General features: G+C 40.4%; 1 protein-coding gene and 1 pseudogene across 1 annotated transcript in view; one reads left to right on the forward strand and one right to left on the reverse strand.

Moving 5' to 3' along the window:
• The window catches only part of DLGAP1 (DLG associated protein 1), an 871,245-nt gene that overhangs the window by 849,342 nt on the left and 2,495 nt on the right, over positions 1-19,408 (reverse strand). The gene's annotated exons all lie outside the window — the stretch shown is intronic.
• On the forward strand, positions 3,132-4,059 carry LOC133075359 (serine/threonine-protein phosphatase 2A catalytic subunit beta isoform-like; annotated as a pseudogene).

Below are 19,408 nucleotides of genomic sequence, written 5' to 3' on the forward strand. Positions count from 1 at the left end.
CAGAGGCAACACAGAGACAGAAACGTGATAAGAGATAACATGATTTGAGGAATTACACATAAGGCAGCCTGAAGCACACAACTACGTACGTGAGGTAGAGGATTGAGAGTTAAGACTGAGACACTATGATGAACTGAATGGAGGTTTCTCAAAAAACTAAAAAGAGAGCCACCATATGACCCAGCAATCCCACTCCTGGGTATGTATCTGAAAAAACCAAAAACACTAATTCAAGAAGATACATTCACCTCAATGTTCATAGCAGCACTATTTACAATTGCCAAGACATGGAAACAACCTAAATGTCCATCGACAGAAGAGTGGATAAAGAAGATGTGGGGGGGTGTGTGTGTGTGTGTGTGTGTGTGTATGTGTGTATATATATAAATATATATATATATATATGATGGAATATGACTCAGCCATAAAAAAGAATGAAATTCTGCATTTGCAGCAACATGGATGGACTTGGAAGGCATTATGCTAAGTGAAATAAGTCAGAGAGAGAAAGACAAATCGGAATCGAAAAAATATGACAAACTAGTGAATATAACAAAAAAGAAGCAGACTCACAGATAAGGAGAACAAACTAGTGGTTACCAGTGGGGAGATGGGGGAGGGGCAATATAGGGGTGGGGGAGGGGAGGCACAAACTACTGGGTGTAAGATGGGCTCAAGGATGTATTATACAACACGGGGAATACAGCCAATATTTTGTAATAACTGTAAATAGAAAATAACCTTAAAACTGTATAAAAATTACAAATTAAAGAGTTAAGGCTGGGAAAGTATACCTGACCAGGTCATAAGAGACCTTAAATGCCATACTGCAGAGTTGAACTTCATCTAACAGGTCATGAGGGCAAGACATCAAATGAATTAATTTGGAAATTCAGCTAAAAGAAACATTTCAAAATGATTTACCTAATATAACTTCAGAGGATTGTTTGGAGGAGGGTGAATGGGAAAACAGAATGAGCAGGAAAGGAGGCTCTTGGATTAGCGAAGAAAAATAGACAGTGAAGAGACCAGGTAGGCTGGAGGTTGCTGGCTTGTGGAAGGGAAGTTGATTTGTGAGAATAATAGGTCGGCTGTTACAGAATAACAGAGAATAAAGGTGGGCGGTTAATAAAATTTACGAGTGTGTGTGAAGAAGTCAAAATAGAAGTCACTTCTCTTTTCACTCACCTGAAAGCTACCTCAGAAATCGCCCAGGTTTCGGACTTGAGCAGTAACTAGGAAGATAATGTACATGCAACAAAAAATACAGTCACATAAAAACACTGACATAAACGTCAGAATAATAGACATGTATTCTCGTAAAATGAAAAGGGAAGGACTAGGGGTCTGGAAAGATAACTCCCACAATATCAGAAAACAATGGACAAGGTAGAAGAGAAGTTCCCAAGTCGATAAAGTTCAAATGGTCACAAAAGCGGTCACGGCAGTCAGTCATCTCTCAATCCCCACATCAAAGGAGGGAGGGCACTGATGGAAAATCACCATGATTCAGCTGCATCCATCACTGAACTCTGAAAAGAGTTTGGGTATATTTGAATGCAATCGCTCCAGATGTTCTACAAATTCATAACTCTTTAATCACAGCCATAAAATCACTCAACAAAAATGTCATTCTGGAGAGATGAAAGCTAGCTGCTTCAATTCTGAACTCTTTGTTTCACTTCTCTCTCCCAAAACATGAAAAGATTAAACTTGCACCCAGAGCCTGGATAGTGGCAGGTCACAGAGACAGGAATTACAACCAGGAAAGTTGCGGACAGGCTTGGAATGCAGAAGAGCTGGGAGGGGCTCATGGGCTCAGAGCCAAGTAGATGGACACACAGACACACACAGCTAGGTGGCTAGAAACCAGCAAACTCCAGGAAAGGTGGCCAGAACAAGCAGCCCAGAAGCTCAAAACATGCACGATGACTTTGGGAGCAAGGAGAAAATCAGAGGCTCAGAGAAACATTTCTAGAAGTAGGCAAGGGTGGAAAGCTCCCAGGGAAGTGGTCTGGAAAGCAGGCAAACATGGCCAAGTTAGGAAAACTCGAGCAACAATCCCTTGTTTCAAGCAGTGATGTTTTATGTTTCTCCCTCCATGAAAAGTACCAATTCCCAAGCATGATTGCCTGGGAACTCTCGGCAGAGACATACAAACGTAAGTATCTTGCTGGAGGTAGGAACCTAAAGGCCAATCGTTCTGAAATTTTAACGTGCGTGATAATCACCTGGAGAGCTTGTCAAAATGTGACTTCTGAGCCCCACCTCCAGAATTGCTGATTCAGTAAGTCCGAGTTGGGCCCAAGTATTTGCATCTCTGACAAGTTCCCAGATGATGTGATGCTGCTGGTCCAGAGACCATACTTTGAGAACCAGTGCCATGGGTCCTCAGTTCTCATCCCTAGACGTGCCGTAGAATCATTTGGCAAGCTTTGTAAATGCTCACACCTGAACCCACCCTAGAGGTGAAGATGAGGCGATCTAGGACACAGCCTGAGATCGGTATGTTTTCAAAGTTCCCTAGATGTTTCCAACGCCTACACGAGGTTGAGAATTACTGCTACGTGGGGATATAAAGTTAAATGATGACAAACTAGTTCTGTTTGGGGTATCTTTCTGAAAGGAAGCTGGCTTCTCTCTTTAAACCTAGGGGCTTAAACTCTTTTTTTTTCATTAACATATTTTTTTAAATTTTATTGGAATATAGTTGATTTACAATGTTGTGTTCGTTTCAGGCATACAGGAAAGTGATTTAATTATGTATATATTCATTCTTTTTTCAGATTCTTTTCCCATATAGGTTATTACAGAATATTGGGTAGAGTTCCCTGTGCTATACAGTAGGTCCTTTTTAGCTATCTATTTCATATTTAGTAGTGTGTGTATGTTACTCCCAAGCTCCTAATTTATCCCTCCCCACCATGTTTCCCCTTTGGTAACTGTAAGTTTGTTTTAGAAATCTGTGACTCTGTTTCTGTTTTGTAAATAAGTTCATTTATATCATTTTTTAAAAAATTAGATTCCACATATGACTGATACGTGGGAGCTGGGAGCTGGCGGCGGTGGTGGCGCCGGGCGAGGGGACCGGTGCCCGGGGCAGGGGCAGTGGGGGAGGGACTCGGGCCACCATGGACGACAAGGCATTCACCAAGGAGCTGGACCAATGGGTCATGCAGCTGAACGAGTGTAAACAACTTACCGAGAACCAGGTGCGGACGCTGTGCAAAAAGGCTAAGGAAATTTTAACAAAAGAATCAAATATGCAAGAGGTCTGTTGTTCTGTTACCATCTGTCAAGATGTGCATGGTCAATTCCATGATCTTATGGAACTCTTTAAAATTGGTGGGAAATCACCAGATACAAACTATCTATTCATGGGTGACTATGTAGACAGAGGTTATTATTCCGTGGAGACTGTGACTCTTCTTGTGGCATTAAAGGTGCGTTATCCAGAACATATGACAAGATTGAGAGGAAACCACGAAAGCCAACAAGTTACCCAAGTATATGGCTTTTATGATGAATGTCTGCGAAAGTATGGAAATGCCGATGTTTGGAAATATTTTACAGATCTGTTTGATTATCTGCCACTTACAGCTTTAGTAGATGGACAGATATTCTGCCTCCATGGTGGCCTCTCCCCATCCATAGATACACTGGATCATATAAGAGCCCTGGATCGTTTACAAGAAGTTCCACATGCGGGCCCAATGTGTGATCTGTTACGGTCAGATCCAGATGATCGTGGTGGGTGGGGTATTTCACCACTCAGGGCTGGCTACACATTTGGACAAGATATTTCTGAAACATTTAACCATGCCAATCGTCTCACACTGGTTTCTCGTGCTCACCAACTTGTAACTGAGGGATACAATTGGTGTCACGATCAGAATGTGGTTACCATTTTCAGTGCACCCAATTACTGCTATCGTTGTGGGAACCAGGCTGCTATCATGGAATTAGATGACACTGAAATATTCCTTCCTTCAGTTTGACCCAGCACCTCGTCATGGAGCGCCTCATGTGATCCACAGTACCCCAGACTACTTTCTGTAAATTCCTTCTGGGAAAACCTGCCTTTGTATGTGGAAGTATACCTGGCTTAAAAAAATTAATTAATTAATTAAAAAAAAAAAAAAATATATATATATAAAACAAAACCAAAAAAAGCAACAGTAATCTCTGTGTTTCTGTAACAAATTGGGATCTGTCTTGGCATTAAACCATATCATGGACCAAACTGTGCCATACTAATGATGAGCATTTAGCACAACTTGAGACTGAAATTAGTTCAACACTATGTTCTAGATCGGTCGGTCTTAACAGTTTGCCTGCTGTATTTGTAGGAACCATTTTCCTTGGGACTGTTCAAGCAAAAAAGGTAACTAACTCCATCTACTTTTGCACTTACTTGGAAATTAGAGTGTTTAACTGACATGGATTAATAGGGTTGGATTTTTATTTTTAAGAAAAAGTCACAAGCTAACTTCCACTTAATTCATTACCGTTTATTTTATTGAAATGTATAATTAACTGAAAAAAAGATTCTTAGGAGTACGTTGTCATAACATTTAAAGAGATTTCCCTTCATTTAAACTAAATTACTATTTTATGTTGATTTGCATATTTTTGTATATTTGTCATGACAGTGCTTGCATTCTATTTGGTGTACAGAGCAAATAATCTTTCCATTTTAAATAAAAATAAAGGCGGTGGGGGGGGGAGGATTCCCTGGTGGCGCAGTGGTTAAGAATCCGCCTACCAATGCAGGGGACAGAGGTTCGAGCCCTGGTCCGGGAAGATCCCACATGCCGAAGAGCAACTAAGCCCGTGCGCCACAACTACTGAGCCCACGTACCACAACTACTGAAGCCCATGCTCCACAACAAGAGAAGCCACCGCAATGAGAAGCCTGCACACAGCAACGAAGAGTAGCCCCCGCTTGCCGCAACTAGAGAAAGCCTGCACACAGCAACAGAGATCCAACGCAGCCTAAAATAAATAAATTTTTTAAAAAAATGACTGACATGTGGTATAAACATACAATGGAATATTACTCAGCCATAAACAATTTTTTAAAAAAGAACTAAATAATGCCATTTGCGGCAACATGGATGGACCTAGTAAGTCAGACAGAGAAAGACAAATATCCTATGGGCTTAAACTCTTCACCGGGTCCAATAATGGATATGTTTAACTAAAGCACTTACAGCTCCTGCTCAACCAAAATCCTATTTATGCCAACAAAGTGTTTAGGTAACATCATCAAAAATTTATAAACCATCATAGAAGGCTCAATTTATCTTTCGGAAACAAAGGAGAAATCACTAACAATGGAAGGAAGACTTTGGTTTTCTCCATCCACACTGCCAGGACTTAGAAGAAAAACAAGTTTTCCAAAAGAACGATAAAGCAGGCAAGAGGAAAATCCAATAAAATTGCCAAGGAAGGACAGTGCTCTAGGGACAGATGGACTCGCTCTTTTCTGAAATTTTATGAAGAATATCGATGAACTGAAACATTGACAAAGATATTTAATGCAACTTTATAGGGAAGGTAATGAAATCTCTTGGAACATTCTAGCCAAGCGAGACGCTCGAATGCAAGGATAATGTTTTCAACCTCTTTCCCATTTTTCAGAATTACTGAATAATTGATCAGTTAACAATAACTAATGGAACAAATCATGCTGTATGGTCTTCGTTTTGTTTATCAATTTTGCGTCAGGTGGTATGTGAAGTAAACAATGGTTCAAAGATGCCTCATTATTATAAAAAAAAAAGTTAAGTCATTGAGAACTTCATTCACATTCATTCTTTGGATAAATATTTATTAGGAAGCAATATTTGACAAATATTTATTAAGAAGCTCTATGCTAACCAGGATGCTGGGAAGAGAATATGGTGATAAGTTGAACTACTTTGCAAATGGTGGGAAAGAGTGGCATTAATGAGAAAAAAAACCAAAACAAAACAGTCATGTGCAAAACGAGTTGGGAGGAGGGAGGGAGCAAAATTCCAGGCAGACGGAATAAAATATCTTAGAAAAGATTAGTTATCCTTCCATTTTACACCTAAACATATATGACTGTGTGAGGTAGACTACTCAATTTCAATGATATAAGTTCTAATAAAACGTTTTGACTCATGTGCACTCCATACATGTGTATACAAGTTAATTTTAAGAACGTGTCTAATATCAAAAAAACTGAATTTCAATTTCAATGTAGGACACTCGTAGATTGAAAACTTGCCAAGCCTTTGGCCATATATTTTCTGTCTTCAAGAAATTAATGTATTACTATCAGTACATTACTTTTACTAGCACCTTTCTAGAACTTTCACTAAGTTTATGCCCTAGGCAATTCAACACTCAAATTTATTTATAAGGAACGTAAGCAATCCCAAACAAAAGCATCAGAAATAATACATGTAGAAACACGCAAAGAAAGATGGAAGACATTGCACTTATGAAATGCATTTGTTTTCTGTGACACTATGGCAGCAGGGACTTTATAAAGGGTGCTCACTGTTCTACCAGTTTGACATATATCCATCTTCATTTCAGCTTCTGATAACTTACATGAGCCAAACATCCCGTACCAATATTTATTTGAGATAGAGATGCTTATACAGTCAACTTGCCGTTTTCTTAAAAAATTAAAGTTGAAAAAAAACTATAGCAGCATGCTAGTATTTTATAGGCCCCTCGAATTACCTTGCACTTGAGTTAAGGATACAACAGTGTTGATCTGTCAATGTCTGTTTAAACAGATTGAAGTGTTTAATTCCATCAGGCTCAATCGCAAAGAATCCCAACAGCCAATGAGCACTTTTCTGCTGGGATTTCTTAGGAGGACAATCTAACATCTTTTTTTTCCCACTTGCCATTAAAGTCCTTATCTGAATGTTGCCAAAGGTGTGTCAGGTTTGTTCACTGTGTTCCCTAAATTCTGTCTTTATTGCCGGTGTCACCTGTGTGTGTGCTGCTTTGTCTTGGAGGGATGCTCTAAATGTCCTTTCCAATAGATTACTCGATGGGAAGTGGAAGCTAGGGGTAGGACAGGAGTAAAGATGCAGACTTAGAGAATGGACTTGAGGACACGGGGAGGGGGAAGGGTAAGCTGGGACGAAGTGAGAGAGTGGCATGGACATATATACACTACCAAATGTAAAATAGATAGCTAGCGGGAAGCAGCCACATAGCACAGGGAGATCAGCTCAGTGCTTTGTGACCACCTAGAGGGGTGGGATAGGGAGGGTGGGAGGGAGACGTAAGAGGGAGGAGATATGGGGATATATCTATACGAATAGCTGATTCACTTTGTTATAAAGCAGAAACTAACACACCATTGTAAAGCAATTATACTCCAATAAAGATGTTAAAAAAAAAAAAAAAAAAGAAGCTAACATTTCTCCTACAGCTGACAGATCCTTTCCTGGAAAGAAGGAACTGACTTTCTTCGGAGCAAGCAGATGGTCCCACCCCCAGAAGATTCCGCAGAGACTCACCTCTGTCACACAAAATTTCTCTGACAAGTGGGAAGAGGCAGGTGGAAAGTGGAAGGTGAGCCAAACACAAGGTATTGAGGCCCTTGGTTCCTGGTGCCATTGAAACACCTACGTCCTGAAAGAACCCATCAGAGCAGGCCCCAGTCAGCAGCAAGGTAAAACTCAGAAAAAGGATATGTGGAGATTCCTTCATATAACAGACATTACAGAACGAAAAGCTTTACCTTCAGACTACAGGGTTATGATTTTAGCAGAAGTATTTCTATTTCCATCAAGTTCTCCACAAATGAGATGAGTGGAAACAGAGGGAAGGAATTCAAGAAAAATAAAACAAGGGTCACTTCAAGAAATTTCCAAATAACCACCTCCTGGGCCAGCTACGCTGTCAAGTGAAACAATTGAAAACAAGAGGGTATATCTTGTAGGCAGCTGGAGACACATTTCTGAGAGTTATCAGTTTCACAATATGGCCACTTACTTGATTCCCATTTCACTCCATATTTCTTGGATGCCAACCAAATGCCAGGTACTGGGTTAGGCACCAGAAGGGTACAAAGGCTGGTGCTAACAGAACTCGGTTCAATGATCAGCTCTACCCGTGACAGTTCTGCAGTCTGAGAATATATTCTCTAAAGCATGATATCACTTTCTACTTAGGGGCAGCATAATACACTTAGCACATAGAAAGCATTCAGTAAAACATATAATAACTATGATTATTACTAGCAGTATTATTACAGGGATATGTTCTTATGAAGCATGCCCTATGTTGTTACAGTGCATAATCTAGCAGGAGATTAAAAACCACAAGCAGCTACAATGCAATATGGTAGATACTATATCTGAAAAGTATACAGACTGCTGTTAAGACAGAAAGGATAAAAGAATTACACAGCAGTGAACATCACCCCACACCTCTGCAAAAGCCTTGCCAAATCCCAAAGCTAGAACCTTTCAAGAGAAGGTCTGAATTTAAAAAATAAAAATAAAAAAGCTTGGACTTCCCTGGTGGCGCAGTGGTTAGGAATCTGCCTGCCAACACAGGGGACACGGGTTCGATCCCTGGTCCGGGAAGATCCCACAGCCCGTGCGCCACAACTACTGAGCCTGCGCTCTAGGGCCGTGAGCCACAACTAGTGAGCCCGCGTGCCACAACTACTGAAGCCCGCGCACCTAGAGCCCATGCTCCGCAGCAAGAGAAGCCACCGCAATGAGAAGCCCATGCACTGCAACGAAGAGTAGCCCCCACTCAACGCAACTAGAGAAAGCCCGCGCACGGCAACAAAGACCCAACGCAGCCAAAAATAAATAAATTAAAAATAAATTTATTTTTTAAGTCTTTAAATAAATAAATAAATAAAAATAATAAAAAAGCTTATTTCCTTCTATACTGGAAATCTATCAAAGAACGGTACTTCAATAATCCCTCTCATCTGGTTCTATTTTTTTCATAGTTGTTATTCCTTCTAACACGCAAAAAGAAGTCTGATGTTTATTGTTTGCTGTCTGTTTCCTCACACTTGAACGTAAACTCCACAGGGGATGCCTTTTGTCTTTCGTTCTTGCTGTTGCTCAGGACCGAATTCAAAGTACCTAGAATAGTGCCTGGCATGTACTAGTTACTCAATAAACTGTTGTTAGTTGAAATGAATGAATGAATGAATCAGTAATTCCTATCATCCAACTGTGGGCATCTTTAGGATCTGAAATGCATAGGAAAATAAAAATCTGGAAAAATGAACTAAGTACAAAGGAGTACATTTCTACCCATCACTCCCTTATTGACATCTGACTTAGAAATCACCTACATATCTTGGTTCTCAATGCAGGACATAATATGGGTAATTGAGCTATACTAGAGTTTTCTTCTTTCATTCAAATATTCAAATAAAGAGAAGTGGTTTATATAAATGTAGCTCGTTAACAATTATTAGTGCCCATCAGTGAGCCTCTTGGTTCCCTCATCCCCTCACCAGTCTGGTCCTGGATCAAGGGGAAATCACACCGCCGTGTTAGCAGCGGCTGTTGCCTGAACATGGTTCAGCACCCGACCCCTGGCAGAGCGAGAGACTTCTTAATTCTGTGGCAGAAAGGGTGGTATGTGTTCCTAGTCACAATTGAGAATTCCTTTTTTTCATAGATATAGGGTCCGGAATTTTAAATAGCTATGGTTTTCATTATAGTAATACTCATTTGCTTGTAGAAAATGGGTGAAAAAGGACTCTAGAAATTAAACTTTAGAAGCCAGCCACTATCAGATACATAATTTCTATGGGATAATTCTGTTGGGTGTCCAAAAATAATCAGCTTATAAGCACACCTATGGAACGTTACAACCTCTTGGTAAATTAGTATTGCCAATATTTCTCACATTTAATGTGTGTTTATCAGCTCTCTTTGGAGCACCTCAAGCCAGTTTGTGTGTACCAACATTTCTACCCAAGAGGATTCCCTGAAAGAATTAAGGATGTGAGATTAAGGACGTGAAAAAATATTTCGTATTTGGGTGTATGGGGTTTTAAACCGAAATCACAAAGACATGAAATATCATGCTGCTATAACACATAAAAATCCTACAAAACCCAAATAATCTAGATGTAACTGCCCAGAAACCCTTCCCTTAATGAAAAAACAATGGAATTTTCCCATCTAATCAATCAGTCAAGTTCTCATTCTGTTTAGTACTGGTTTTTATCTGCTGAGCCCCTTCTAAGAGAGAAGCTGTGAAGACACAGCTGAGTCTTCACGGTGAGCTGCGTGAAGACACATGACTCGGAGGCAGAAGATAAGCCACACGCAGCAGAAAAAGGTGGATGCAATCAGAAGACGAGTGCCCCACCTGCCGAAGTACAATGGACCCGGGGCTCACCGTGACCGTTAAGAGATGCTCCTCTGTAAGGGTCAAGCATGACTGTCTCTTTCTGGTTAGCTTAGAGACCTTTTCCATATCCTATCTTGCCTTAATAAATATGCATTCTGGTCAGAGTAAATTAAAATGTACACTTTGCATGTTGCTTTAGCTGCATTAATTTTTTTCACAATTAAATCTTCCCTGGGGAGAAAGACATGACTTTGATTTCTTTTGTACTCTCCTCACAGCATATGGTACCACGTCAGACAGGGCTGAACTGTAGGGGCTGTGGGCCTCTTTCCCTGTAAATGCAGCCTATGGAGCCTAAAGGCACTACTGCCGGAGTCCAAAGACCAGGGTTGCTCAATAAATATTAGCTATTATTGCACTTGTTCAGTGAATTGCTCTCACTGTCATCAGATAATTAGGGAAAATGAAAGCAGATCTAGGAATTTTCACGAGGAGAAAAAAAATCTTTCATGACTAAATAATTTTTAAATTCTTTGAAAATAGCACCTTTTAAACCAAGGTGCTACTTTGTTATAAAAAGATGGTTGGCAGATGAGTTCTTACAGATAAAAATGTATTGTTAATAACAGCATTTATTATTTGCCCACCATAAGCCCACCACTGAGCGAGATACTTTACAAAGGTTGGCTCACTGAGTCCTTTCAAAACCTCTGATATGTAAGTTTAGTTATCCTCCTTGTTCACATGAGGAAACTGAACTCCGAAAAAATGAATGAACTTGCCCAGAGTCATCTAGTTAGTTAGATATCAGAATAGTAGAATCAGGACTCGGGGTGGTGAGGAATAAGATTCCTGTCTGGAACATAGAAACAGCTGCTAGTATCCTGAATCTAATGATCGACTTCCAGCAGAGAACACCCTAATCAACAACCTCAAATCTTTATCAATTCTTAAAACTCAGGTTTAATGTTTCCCAAGTTGCTGATGGGACAGGTCATATCAAAAGTCAACATAACCAAAATAGAGCTCAAATTTTTATCACCACAATTTAGCCTCTTATTCCAGATCCTTACATGTTCCAGTAATGTCACTATTCCCAATGTCCTCACACTCCAAGTCTCCACTCAGCCCAAGCCATCTCCAATAACTAATTACAATCATCAAGAAAGCAGCTGCCACCTCCTAAAAAAAAAAAAAACTCTGCTGGCTACTGGGTTTAGGCCTAGAAGACAGACAAAAAGCACATTAGCCAATTCATCACTTGAAGGAGTTTAAAATCTAGCAGTATTCACATAAAATGTTTAAAATGTAAATCATAAAGTAAATGATCCAGAAAAATGCAACTGGAACTCAGAGGACAGTCTATCCTGGGCTGGAATAGTCATAAAATGCTTCATGTGAGAGGCGAGATTTGACTGGGCCTTGAAGGATAGAGGAAGCATTGAAACAATGATTTTAAAAGAAATTCTTGCTCATGGTAAAACACTCAAACTGTACAGAAGGACATGAAGGGAAGAGTAAATTCCAGACTCCTCTTCTCCTGGCCCGAGGAGAATGTGCTGCTGGCGATTTGTCAATTCGACAGAATTTAAATACATGAAGGAAAAAGAAACAAAGGAAGAGGAAAGAAGGGCCAGAATAGCACAGTCCTGACAAGCAGAGGTGGTCATGGTGAAGAAGAGTTTTGATGTAAGAGACTAAGAAATGGAGGGGGGGGAGGGATAAATTAGGAGTTTGGGATTAGCATGTACACACTACTGTATATAAAAGAGATAAACAACAAGGACCTACTGGGAACTCCTACAGGGAACTCTACTCAATATCTTGTAATAACCTATAAAGGAAAAGAATCTAAAAAAGTGTATATGTATATATTTTATATAAAATATATGTATAACTGAATCACTTTGCTGTATATCTGAAACTAATACAATATTGTAAAGCAGGTATATTTCAATAAAAATTTAAAAAAGAAAAAGAAATGGAGCTGAGCCACGAAGGGAGCCAGCTGTGCCTTCTCTCACTCACACATCTGAGGACCAACCAGCCATGTTCCAGGTTTGTGCTCGAGTCTGGGGGATGCAGGGAAGTAAAAATGGTCATGGCTGCTGCCCTCATGGTCTCAAGGTCAGAGTTTGAGGAGTCTCACAGTGACTTTGATAGGTCTTTAGAAAAGTAAATCTAGATGCAAGTTGAATCAGAAGGAGACCCTGGAGGCAAGAAGTTCCACTAAGAGACTCTGTACATTCCCGACGTAACATGATGAAGTCTTGAAGTGGAGGGGCGACAGCAGAATCCATACAGTACAACTGCTTCAAAGTCTAACTTCATGAGGAAGAAATTAAGACCAAGAGAAGTTATATGCTGTGCCCAAATTTGGAATGTAATTAAGGGCTTTATAAAATAACCTTTGATAAAAAAGTCTTGAAGAACTAAATGTGAAAATAAATCTTTAATAGTTTATGAGATATAAAAGGGTGATACTTTTACCACTTAAAAATGGAAAAGATTTCTTAAACAAGATATCTATACCATAACAAGAAGAATCAAAAATGCATCTCTTTTAAATTTTAAAAAGAATCTTTTCACCCAAAGATGTCCTAAAAATGAAAAGACAAGCCACCAGTTGGGAGAAGCCCATTGAAATGAGCTTCATTTCATTTCTGGAATGAAATTACAGAAAATACTCTGATATCCAGAATATAGAAATAACTCTTACAAATCAATGAGTTTTTTTATGCAGTGGGAGAGTGGACAACATGTATGCCTACACATTCCAAAGAAATCTGAATGTTAAGAGAGCAAAAAAATGGTCTAACAACATTAGCGGTCAGGAAACAACACATTAAAACTGCAAGGAGATATAATTTCACAACCCGAAGGCTGGCAAAAAATAACATATACCACTAAGTGTTGACAATGATACAGAACAAAAAGAGCTCTTATAGATGGCTGGTGGGAGGATAAATAGACAAAACTCTTTTTGGTAATTTGGCATTATCTGCTAAATGGGAAGGTACAAATCCCTCCTACAATTCTCCTAAGAATATACCCCAAGGAAAGGTCCTTTATTAGCACAAGGAGATCTGTGTATGAACATTCGTAGCAGCCTTGTTGGAAAATAAATAGAATGTCCATCAATACATTAATCACTATATATTATACAACGGAATACCATAGGGTAGTAAGAATGAATAAGTAATACCTATTCATATCAACAAAATAGTAATCAATTAAAGTTGGGTAAAGAAGACTACAAAGAGCATGGTGTTCCTATTTATAGAGTTTTAAAACAGCAAAACAAGACTCTACTGTGTGGTACACACATATACCTACATACCTAGCAAAGGATGAGGAAATGTGTGGCAATGATAAACACAAAATTCAGTGTACAGGGTACCACTGAGGGGACATAGCCTTGGAGAGACTCTGAGAGTATCAACAGCATGTGCAGTGATTGGGTACATGGGTGTTTACCATAATATTTAATTTTTCGTGTTGCTGAAACATTTCACAATAATTCTCAATTTGTAATGAAGAACTGAAAAGTAGTTTGAGGCACAGGTACACAGTAACAGAGAAAGAAAAGAGTCGACTATTACTTGAGAATTTTCCAAAATATTTCATGTCTTCTCTTCTCCCATTCTGACTTCCCTCCACCTGGAGCCCATCATTTATACCTGAATTAGCACAATAGCCCCCTAAGGCGTCCCTCTGTCCCCATCTGGTGGCAGACTGATCCACTTCCATCCGTCCCAGAGGCCACTTCTCCATGTCACTGTCTATACAAAGTCCTTCAATGCTCCTGTCAACGCTAAACATTCTTGAATCATCAGTAAAACCATCCAGAGTGTGCCTCCATCCTTCTCAGTCAAATTCATTTCCAGGTCTAATTAAAATGCACTAGAGAAGCTGGTGCAGAAGACCATCTCCCTGAGCCAGCAATCTGCCAAGTTGGTTTGCATCTCCATGTCTTTGTCAAAGTTTTGCTTTATCTGAAAAGTCATCCCTTCCTCCTACTTAACTCTTACCATCTAGGCAAGTCCAACGTAAGACCGTCCTCTTTAGGAAGCATTCCAAAACGATCCCACTCCTTTGGGTTCGATTTTCAGCTGCCCAAGGATTTGAACTATATTTTGCACTTCGACAGTCTCCATACTCATGAATACAAGGAAGATCATATGATTTCATTTGCTCGTTCGCCCGTCCTTGGAAAGGCTATATCCATGCCAAATATCTGCCATGGATCATCTAAATCCCTTGGTATTCTTAGCATCAAAGCAGAATATTTTAAATTACCGATAAAGTAGAGGCAAATCTAGAAAAATGATGATGCATTATTATAAAAACATGGGTCATGTCCATGCTGAGTCTCACACTGCCTCGCAGATCTGTAAGGCTGAACAGTGGTGTAACATCTAAAGCTGGGGGCGGGGGGAAGGGCAGGTTAGCACACCCGTGCCGCTGGCCCACCACACCTCATCGTTCCAGTGTGTCAGAAGTGTAGATCGGACAGAATATACTACTTGCCTGGCCAGAAACTAGTATAAAAAGTCATGGAAATACCAAGGAGGCTGTGAACCCATATAATTTAAAATGGTAGGTTCCAACATCCCCTATGATCAAGAGCCACCCCACATAGGCTCTAAGTAGGTACCTCTACAGAAATCAACCTCCAGCAAGAAAGTCAGTTGTAGCCACTTCTCCCCCTCCCACTTCATACCTCTCATCCCTGTGATCTGATTCAACCTTTCAATCTTCAGTGAACATTTGCATCCCTTCCATCAGCAACCCCTCTCCTAGCCCCTATCTCTGTTGTCCCTTGAGCTTACGGTCTCATAGAGGTTGACAAGCACATCAACAGAAAATGGAATATAAATATGCATCAAGGACTTCCCTGGCAGTCCTCTGGTTAAGAATCCACCTTACAATGCAGGGAACTTGGGTTCGATCCCTGGTTGGGGAACTAAGGTCCCACACGCCACAGGACAACTAAACCCACCCACCGCAACCACTGAGCCCGTGAGCTCTAGAGCCCTGCGCCGCAACAAAAGATCCCACACACTGAAACTAATAAATAAAGCATGATGCAGCCGAATCAATCAATAAATAAATGTTTTAAAATAAATAAATGTGCATCAGATTCAGTGGAGACACAGGAAGGAATGCTTGATCCTTTGGGGTAAAGGGTGGGAAAGAAGTTTGTGTTTAGCGTCAAAGGGCGGGGGGAGGGGGTGGAATCTGATAAAGGCAAGTGGGGTGGTTAAGCTATTCGTATGTGTGAGTGAGAAGGAGGAGAAAGGAAAAGGGGCAAGAGGGTTTTTTTTCAGGGGGGGAGGGGTTTGTATTGCTTTGTTTTTTTAATCTGTATCTTATTTCAGAACCTCCCTCTGTTGACCAGAAGACTGTAGTTTCTGTAGCTGGAAACAGAGCACAACCTAACCCATCACATGCTGGCCATGCTGGGATCAGCCCTGTGTTTACCAGGTGTTATCAGAAGAAGCTTAGGACCAAAGGATGCAGAGTTTGAGACTGCAAGGAGGGCCACGCAAAAGCCATGTAATACTACCCTCAGAGTTACGGTCCTTACACAGTTGGAATACAGATTTGCATGCACTCATTATTTATTCATTCACTCAGTCAATGTCTACTGACCACTTACTAAGTCCCAGGTGCTGTGCTAGGCATCAGTGATACTTTGTGAACATGCTATTTTAGTCCTTGATCTCATGGAATGCATAGTTCAGTGGGGAAGACAATCGATCAGATAATCACAAAAGTCAAGGCATCATTATTAATTGTAAAAGGACCATGGTAAAAAGTATCAAGGCAACTAAGTTGCCTGCAACCGGACAGCTTCACTGATTAAATGACCTTTCAGCTGAGGTCTAGGGAAGTGGAAATAATGTAAGAAACATGTTCCAGGGAGTTCACACAGGAAACTTCTAAATGTGTTACTGCTTCAAGGTTACCCTGCTGCCCCTTCCCAGCTCCAAGTGGGAAAGCTCATCCCTGTCTGATAGAAAAGGTGACTTTGCTTCTTAGTGTCTGGGTAAAGAGCTTCGAGGAGACTGACTGTGCCTTGCCTTCTTGCTAGACTAGTCTGATGAATCATATCAAAGAAGAGCTGCTTGCAAAGTCTGAGACAAGATCAAAATGCCATTTTCCTTTTCAACGGCAGCCTGTGCCTTGCAAAGAAATCTTCATGCTATCTACCAGGGGCAATTTCTAGCCGGGAAGAAGATATCACACTGAGTTTCCACTGAAACTGAAACCCAGAAAGCAAGGGCCCCCAGGGCAAGGATGTAATCTGGAGGTTAGAGTGAGGGTTAATGCCAGCCCTCCTATCAGAATACTCATAAACGTTCTCCTGTAGTAGAATTAAAAGGGAAGTTACTCTAGCAGATGTTTGCAAATTAGCCAAAACCGTGTCAGGGAGTAAAGTAGCAGAGCTGGAAATGCGCCCAGAGAGAGAGAGAGAGAGACCTTCCCACAAGCAGCCTGATGGAGCCACTGAAATGCCTCTGAGCCCTCCCGGTGCAGACGGGGATGCAGGAGCGAGGAGATACTCAGGTCCCAGCACAAATCCTCCTCTCCTAATTGCTCATCCATGGCTCCAATGAGACTACCAGTCTGCTGAACCCTAAGAAGTCCTGGCAGGATCGGGCAGTTAATACACTGCCAAACCACACTCTTCACGCTTGCTTTTGTGCTGTTGCTTACAAACCTGACAAGAAACGTTGGGAGAAGATATAGAAATTGTCCATGACAACGGAGAAGCAAACCATGATAAATGAATGTGAAAATGAACAGTATAGTGTCAGGCAAATCCCAGGAGGAGGGTGGGTCTGCATCTTCAGAGAAGACCCAGAGCACTGATATCTAGTTCACAACAACCCCAAACTGGGCAATGATATCCCCCGCTATGTGAGTTCTCACCTACCCAGGAAAGAAAAGGCCCAAGAATCTGAGCCAAAGATCCGTGGCTACATATCCAGAGGGTTTCCTGGGTGTGAGCTGGGCTCCCAAGTGGGCTGTCACTTGTTACCCAGTAATCATTACCTCCTGCAGGAAGGAGAAAACAATAAACACCAGCCAGGAAAAACCTTAGGTCAATAAAGGCAGAGAAGATCTCCAGTTTCTCACTGGTACACCAGCTGTCTGGCCCCACCACTGTCTAGACTAAAAGATGTAAAATTTGTGGGTCAGCACAGCTCACATGCAATACCAACCTCCGTGCAATCAGAGAAAGGAAGAAAAGACCTCAAAGAAAAGCCATTCACCATTTTAACCACCTTATATCCACATCCCATTTTTTCTGCCCTCAACCACACGTTTTCCTTAGCAGGTGGTTTGTGTGTTGCAGGGTTACAAAAAAAAAGAAGTAACAAATTTTGGTATGCATTAATGGTATATTATACATAGCAAATATACATTTTGCATAAGCCAAAGAGATACGTGTTAGAAGAAAAGGAACTGGTACCTGGTATCTCATACAATGAGTTGTCAGTGGATGTTTAATACATTAAAGTGAAAGACTGATGATTAGCTCTAAATCCTCCTCTGTGGTAGAAGAACAGTTTAGACCTTCCTAGGAACAAAATCTTTGGCAATTCCTGAGAGACCACACAATGAAAGTCACCTTCATTGGGGAGTAACAGGAAGCAGGCTACACATTCCCCATGATTTAAAAAAAAAAAGAAGGAAGAAAGTCCAAGAAGAAATGATTCCTTTCTTTGAAAATGAAGAATTACAAGCCCTGAGGATCTTCTGGAAATAAGAGATGGCACAAGACATGATGGGGTGCTTTTGAACCTCCAAGTGTATCTGTGGCACAAAATTTTTAGAATTCTAGACAAAGGGTCTTCTTGTGACTGTGTTTCTTTAAAATAAAAATGTACAAAGAAAACAACATCTCATAGATGTAAGGCGTAGATTGTAAGTGTGGGAGGTGAGGATTGGAGACAAGTGTTCAGACTTTTCAAAAGTCCTTTCATGATGCTCCTGCTTTAAGGATGCTCCTTTAGCTGGATAAAGGAGAAAAGGAAACAAAAGAACTTACAACTACATTGTTTCCTTAGATTAACCATGAGAGGCAAGCTGGTTTCTATAGAGAGGAAATCTTCATGACAGTCTTCCAATGGAATGCTTCCTAAGAGGAAACAGATCCTCCTGCATGGAGCAGAGCTGCTCTGAATAAGGGGAGAACAATTTGTGGGAATGATCCAGAAGATACCATAATGTGAATCTGTCATAGAAACTTCACTATGAAAACACACATTTAGGTGGCATATTACTATCCCTTCTGAATTTGAAATATTACATGAAATCCAAATCAGAACACTGAACTCTTTGTTTCCAGAAGAAGTTGCTATTCAAAGAATGTTACTTGTCTCAACTGAGTTGTAGATGAAATTGTTACTATGCTACAAATCTCTAAATGAGTAGTTAGTAAAACTTCATTTCCCCTCTTCCCAGTTTTAAATTTATATTTAAAAATTAATCAATCTAGGGAATTCCCTGGTGGTCCAGTGATTAGGACACCACGCTTCCATTGCAGGGGGTCGGGTTCGATTCCTGGTCAGGGAACTAAGATCCCGTGAGCCGCGCCGCGTAGCCAAAAAATAACAACAACAAAAAGTAATCTAAAAAATAAATAAATAAATAGTAATCAGTCTAGACAGCCATATAGAACAAAGGCATACATAACCTAGTAGAAGTTAAATCAAAGTGCATGCAATCTGTATTTCCAAATTTGATTCAATAGAACATTTACGCTTAGAAGGACTTAGAAAGTAGAACAACTTATAGTTAGTTTAGGCTATTTCCCTGAATGGGCTACATAATATTTTGAGAAGGTCTTGATTTCAATAATCACTCATATCAAGGTTTTAGTCCTGGCAGAATGAAGTTTACATTGAAGGAGAAATTACAGATTCTAAACCATGAAAATTCCCCATAAGGAAAACTCAAGTATTATTCCCCCCCACACCGCAAAGCGCAATTGCTAGTGTGTGACTTGAAGAGTTTTGTCAGAAAATTACTTCACAATCTTTTAAAGAATCTGTTTATC

This window comes from Eubalaena glacialis, chromosome 15 (genome assembly GCF_028564815.1).
Source record: "Eubalaena glacialis isolate mEubGla1 chromosome 15, mEubGla1.1.hap2.+ XY, whole genome shotgun sequence".
NCBI lineage: Eukaryota > Metazoa > Chordata > Mammalia > Artiodactyla > Balaenidae > Eubalaena > Eubalaena glacialis.